The 6,430-nt window shown below is 43.4% G+C and overlaps 1 long non-coding RNA gene across 3 annotated transcripts; it reads right to left on the reverse strand.

Moving 5' to 3' along the window:
- Window positions 1-221: 221 nt before the first annotated feature.
- On the reverse strand, window positions 222-3,916 carry LOC114429668 (uncharacterized). Of its 3 annotated transcripts, none has more exons than XR_003669875.1 (10): window positions 3,883-3,916; window positions 3,518-3,561; window positions 3,387-3,438; window positions 3,271-3,306; window positions 3,143-3,185; window positions 2,945-3,069; window positions 2,808-2,855; window positions 2,616-2,731; window positions 706-780; window positions 222-322 (listed from the first exon to the last, which is right to left on the reverse strand). It is a non-coding gene; the product is annotated as an uncharacterized LOC114429668 (long non-coding RNA). The 3 variants fall into 3 exon arrangements; XR_003669877.1 differs by having other exon boundaries at window positions 3,392-3,438; window positions 3,883-3,906; XR_003669876.1 differs by lacking the exon at window positions 706-780 and having other exon boundaries at window positions 228-322.
- Window positions 3,917-6,430: the final 2,514 nt, after the last annotated feature.

Raw genomic sequence — 6,430 nt, forward strand, 5'->3', positions numbered from 1 at the left:
ACTGCAGAGCACGCTAGCATGCCGGTTCGGCCTACAGTGCTCGACGACCAAGAGTGTGAGGGTTTCTTCACATTAAAAGGGACTTTCTATCTGGGGGTGAGGCTCTGGGTTTCTTTAAAACAACTTTTCACGCACAACATGCTACACAAATAACATTTTACATGATTACGTCGATGCCACTAATGCCATTACCTCAATAAAACCAATAATAATGTCAACGACCTTTACCAGAACCCCTCCTGCTGACGGGAAGACAGGACAACTCTAGCCGTCTCACAGGTCCAGACTGCGGTTCTGCATCGACATCTGACGACACGCGGGCCTGTGGACACAGTGAAACAAAATCAGCTTCGCCGTCGTACCTCTTTGGAATAACATCTGTCAAAGGATTCATCAAGTGTTTGGCTTTCCATGGCAGGCAATACATCATGTATTTAACTGATGAACACACAATGCATTTCAAACATTTAGCATTTTGGAGACGTCAGCGTGGCTGGACTGCACCCACTGGCATGACTGTTACGACGAGCAATGGCACAGATTTTTTTTCAAATGCAGATTGTATGTAATGACTGTAACTTCATGGCATGATTCACACACTCAAAACGTGCGTTCAACCTCTAATGACACATCTTGCTTGTACGTTTTAAAGCCACCGCCAACAAACACACAACATTGTGTGGGACAATTTATCGACTACAATACCAAGGCTTTGACATTAAGGGGAAACCAGGGCACTGTTTGGCAGGACACAACCGCCCACTCCAGATCCTCCAGTCCCTGTGTAAAACACACAAAAATATAACACCTGCAATTGTGTAAACTTCAAATCTGTCTTTATCAAAACACATTCCAATGTTCCAAACTCACAAATATGAGCAAACCACAAAAACTTCCATCAACAACTTTTATTCAGTCATTTCACAACATGGCATTGACAAAAATAAACAAAAGGTCGCAGGCCGGAACGCAGCGATGCCGGGGAGTGACGTCACCGGACCATCTGGAAGACAAGAGACAAACATGTCAGTGAATCGCCAACTCAAACGCACACTGCATTTCAAAATACACTTCGCTTGCAAGCTCCACTTACCATTCCTCGTCAATGGCGTGCCCCGATTGTCGACGTGTCGTGCTCATTTCTGCAAAGGCAAATTCTGGACACGGCTGTATTGACTGAAATGGATCCATTACAAAAAGCATGTTTGGGTTTGTGGTGACGCAAGTCTGGCCAAAACTGTCCAGGTCAAGACCACCCCTCCGGTACAGAAGACCATTATTAAACAAGGTTAACATGACAATGACAAACAGGATTAAAGGGTTAGGGTTAGGGGTTAGGACACTTCCAGTACACGCTGTGGAAATGTGGAATACATATTTATTGACAAAAAAAACAAGCAGGTCAACTTTTGTCCCCCAGCTCAGATTCTGGCCTTTGCTCCACCCCCCACCACCACAGTGTTAGGTGGAGTTGGGGTGGCAGTGGGTACCTGACAGATAAGCAACAGAAACGGAGAGAAAAAGCACAGGTTTCTGGAATGACGTGACCATGCGATGCAATGCCACCACAAAACGCAAGGGGTGGGACCAGAAAAGGATCTTTGTCCTTTTCAAGCACTGACCCCACCTCTCACCTGTCCAGGTGAAAGGCAGCACAAAACCTTTGTTGACAACCCAGCAGCAATTTGCCACACCATGACACACATTATTCATTATTCATTCATTTCCCACATTTCCCCCATCATTGGTATAAAGGGACCATTCTGAAAGTGCTGAAATTCCAAAAAAACCAGCACCCCAGCACATTTGAATATCATGTTGGTCACAGAACCCATACTTGCATTTCCACAATTCCCTTGTGCAAGTACTTGATTAAAACATTGCAGTGACATTGTTGGTTTGAAATGCCACTGATTGATTTCCCAGTTGTCCACAGCTTTGATCCGGGTTTGAATGTGTTTGCTGATAGCATTGCTCATTTGTTGTTGCAACTGTGCGTTTTTCCATCCTTGCTCTTTACTTTAGCAGTCATGTGCTGCTCTGTTCCAACACCGAGTATGTTTGTATTTCATTTGTTCACAATGTCTCCTTGCTGTAACCGTTTCCATGCATATGTTACATTGAGAAATCCTTGGTGCCTGTTGTGCGACACATTTGGCGTTCCTTGCTCCTTTTTTGGTTGTTGTGTGTGCTCTTAGTCCCGGTCAAGTCACCCAAACCACACCTCAACCCCCACAAAACTAATCGACTAATCCACAAGCTCAACTCCAACTAACAACATGCCGGCATTCTAGGATCTAAGCTACAACATCCACAACCTTGACCCTACATTGCACAACACAATACCACCCAGACCCTCAGTCAGTCAAACAGTCAGGGCACGTTGGTGCACGCCGAATCCATCCGGAGCCAAAGTCTTGGTGAGATTTCCAACTCGGAGAGTCGTTTGAAATCCTGTCCATTGGGGTTCCGGAGACAGGGCAAAACGCTCTACTTGAGTGTTCGGCCAAACCTAAAACAAGTCCTCTGACATTTCAAAACAATTTCTGCATTTAAAAAAAAACACCAGAAAAACACAAGTTAAATACCTACAGTTTCACAAGGTTTTACATTACCTCCACATCTGCAATAGACTGTTGGTGCGGTCTGAGAGAGAACACTAAAGCAATTACTGTACACCACGCTGACAGGCAGAGGCGACGACGCGCAGATGCTTCAAGGTGCTCTTCATCTGCGGAGGAGAGGACAGACCATATTAGGACAGTAACCTTCCTTTGGTTAATTGCCATTGGTGACAATCATCGCACCTGGTTGAACTGCAGAGGCCACCGAGTCCTTCAGCATTTCTTCGAGGCCTACGGGGACAAAGCGGTCACAAAGCAAATACTGTAAGTAAGCTGCTGGGGTAGGATGCGTTACCATGACTTGCAGACTGAATACCTACACATCCAGGCTTCTAAAGTCAAACAGCAGTATCGCACCCATCTTCACACTGATGTACTACGATGAGTTGCAGACACATCACCTCACCGGCAGAAATCCACCCTTCGGTGTGATGAATCGGTGGTCCTGTGAAGAAAAAAAGTGCTAAGGAATAATGTTCACTGAAAGGACGTGTTAAGATGACTAGCAAACACGCTACCTTACTGCAGAAATCCAGCCTTCGAGGCGACAAATCAGTGGTCCTGTGAAGCAAAAAATAAAAACATCACAGCAGCATGGTGAGTGTCTTCACTGGCAGGATGTGTTAACAAGTTGCGGACATATTACCTCACTTGCAGACATCCGGGTGTCCGCTCGGCGGTTCTGCCGAACAACAAAAATCAGACTGGTAAGCAAGCGTCTTCGCTGGAAAGATGTGTTAACATGAATTGCAAATATACTACCGTACTCGCAGGAATTCCACCTCTCAGGTGACGAATCAGTGGTCCTGTGCAGCTAAAAACATAATAAAACACAGTGGTAAGCAAGCATCTTCACTGGAAGGATGTGTTATGATGACTTGCAAACACACTACCTTAATCCCAGAAATCCGGCCTTCCGGGTGACGAATCTCTGCTCCTGCAAAGAAAAAGAGTCACAGCAGCATGGTAAGTGTCTTCACTGGCAGGATGTGTTAACAAGTTGCGGACATATTACCTCACTTGCAGACATCCAGGTGTCCACTCAGCGGTTCTGTGGAACAATAAAGTCAGAGTGGTAAGCAAGCATCTTCACAGGCATGCTCACTAGCATGTGTAGAGAACAGTTGCAGACACGTTACCTTCCCTGCAGAAATCCGGCCTTCCAGGTGACGAATCTCTGCTCCTGCAAAGCAAAAGAGCCACAACAGTATGGTAAGTGTCTTCACTGGCAGGATGTATTCAGTTGCAGACATATTACCTCACTTGCAGACATCCAGGTGTCCACTCAGCGGGTCTGCGGAACAATAAAGTCAGAGTGGTAAGCAAGCATCTTCACAGGCATGCTCACTAGCATGTGTAGAGAACAGTTGCAGACACGTTACCTTCCCTGCAGAAATCTGGCCTTCCAGGTGACATCAGCGGTTCTGTGAAGAACAAAACAGCCATGAACGCACTCATATTTCCTCCAACAACCAAAAAGCCCATGATAAAAAGCACCCATAGTGGCTATGCTACCTAGCTGCCTACATCAAAGTGAAAAGTGACCCTACACTTTCGGCTACCGGCTCGTCCTAAGTTTGAATTAGACTTTCTTTACGCGCTCCAAGGCCACACCTTTTTTTAGGAAGCATAGTTTGTTCTAAGAATTTACTTTTGTACGCTACAACTACTTGACATATTTACAGTTAAAGGGAACACTGACACTTCATATTCTATTTCATTTGCTGCCTAGTTTAGACACCGACACTTTAATCTGTCTCACTTCTATTAACTACTCTTGCTGTTGATGAAGATTCTCCAAATTAACCTAAAGGACTATTTTTCTTACGCTCTGTTAAAACACTAATGACGCACGTGCTACTTAACGAACTCGTTTGCCACCATATAAGGTGATATACGCAACATCTAAACTTCACTTTCAAGACGCCAGGTTTGGGCCATTAATTCTAGCCTCTACACTACCGCTTTGACTAGTTTGCCTGGAATCCTGTCCTATTTATTACACTAAACAACTACTCTGGGCATTTTACACCAAACAACTCCACAAGACCAACAACTAGCCCATCGTCAACAACCCACCTACAACCATCACAACAAACCAAATGCCCAGCACCAAGAGCTCCTACAATACTAGCTACCAGCTAACATAACGTCTGCATCCCTAATGTTACTTATAATAACTACTAACTCTCTCCTACCCTACTTAGCCATTAAAGTTATATATATTATAAATTTGATCTACTATTAAATAAGGTCTAGGCCATGTTTTCCTGACGTCCTTTTCTTACTATGCTGCTAGCACGTGGTAACGAAGCGCAGACTTTAAACGCCTACTTAATCACATCATTACACAACATTATTGGATTTTTGGCTAGATAACGACGAATGTTTGTCCTATTTTATATGCTTCCTGTCACAGCGCCTAATGGTTAAATTTAACTCCTACCTCTCCTACATTGTCCTATTTTATATGCTTCCTGTCACAACCGCCTAATGGTTTAATTTAACTCCTACCTCTCCTACATTGTCCTATTTTATATGCTTCCTGTCACAACGCCTAATGGTTTAATTTAACTCCTACCTCTCCTACATTGTCCTATTTTATATGCTTCCTGTCACAACGCCTAATGGTTTAATTTAGTCTCTCCTACACTGTCATTCGTTTGCTTATTCTGCCCTACATTGTCCTATTTCCAAGCTAACGCCTCCCAAAGCTCCTACATCAGTTCAGGAGCACCCGTCCTGCAGACGTATTAAACGCCTGTCTCCCCATCTCCTCAGAAATGGACTTCAAGTTTCCACAACAATTGCTGATTGATTGGAACATTGCTGTGACGCTGCTCGTCGTCATGTTGACATGGCACACACTGAGTGTTTGATCCAGAAGGTTTGTCCAGGTTCTGATGCAGTTGCTGAAAGCGTGGATCATTTTTTCTTCTCGTCTTCAACTCTTCAGAGATCCCCACAATGCTTCTTCCTTTAAGGAGTCATGAGCTGTTCCGTTCAATGCAAAGTTGATCCATTTCTTTTGATTTTCTGTCCACGTGGATTCATTTGTCACGTGTGCTTTGCTGTCACCATTTTCATTTCAGCATTTCAAAACTGGTCAAGGCTGCTAGTGTTGTAGCATCACACTATTCATTCCCCCTTTGGGTGTTGACCATTCACAGTCAACAAAAAAAAAACCACCAATCAAATCCAATCCATCAAACCAATCCAATCCACCAAAAAACCACAGTAACACATGGTAAAACACAACAAACCCACAACACAGAACCACCACAACAACAACAACACTAACCAGATGCCGGCATCCACACACCCCCTAAACAACAACCTCCTACACACCTGTCATCCCTAAACACTAATTTAATCTTACTTAATCCTACCTTAACGCTCTAATACTAATTTTATATTATATATAAATCTATATATTATAGTTATTATAGTTAAGGACCCTGACTCTATTTAAACATCTATTTTATATTTTTATTGAGCCTATTTTAGTCGTCTACTGACATAATAATTTAGGTTAACCTAATTTCTTTGTCGCACCTTTCCACTACGAACACTACTTTTGATTTATTTATCTATGTAGTCTTACTTATCTATGTATCTTAGTTTATGTATCTATGTTAATTTATTTAATTAGACTATGAATAATATAATTTTTATCACTACACTACTGCCTGCGTGAGGGGAGAAAATATGAGGTGAAAAAAACCATGCCATACAGAATAACAAGAAAAACCGATGACCTGACACAGCGGGACATGAAGACGTCTCCTCAGACCACAGGCGGGGCC

The sequence above is a fragment of the Parambassis ranga genome, unplaced genomic scaffold (genome assembly GCF_900634625.1).
Source record: "Parambassis ranga unplaced genomic scaffold, fParRan2.1 scaffold_198_arrow_ctg1, whole genome shotgun sequence".
NCBI classification, from domain to species: domain Eukaryota; kingdom Metazoa; phylum Chordata; class Actinopteri; family Ambassidae; genus Parambassis; species Parambassis ranga.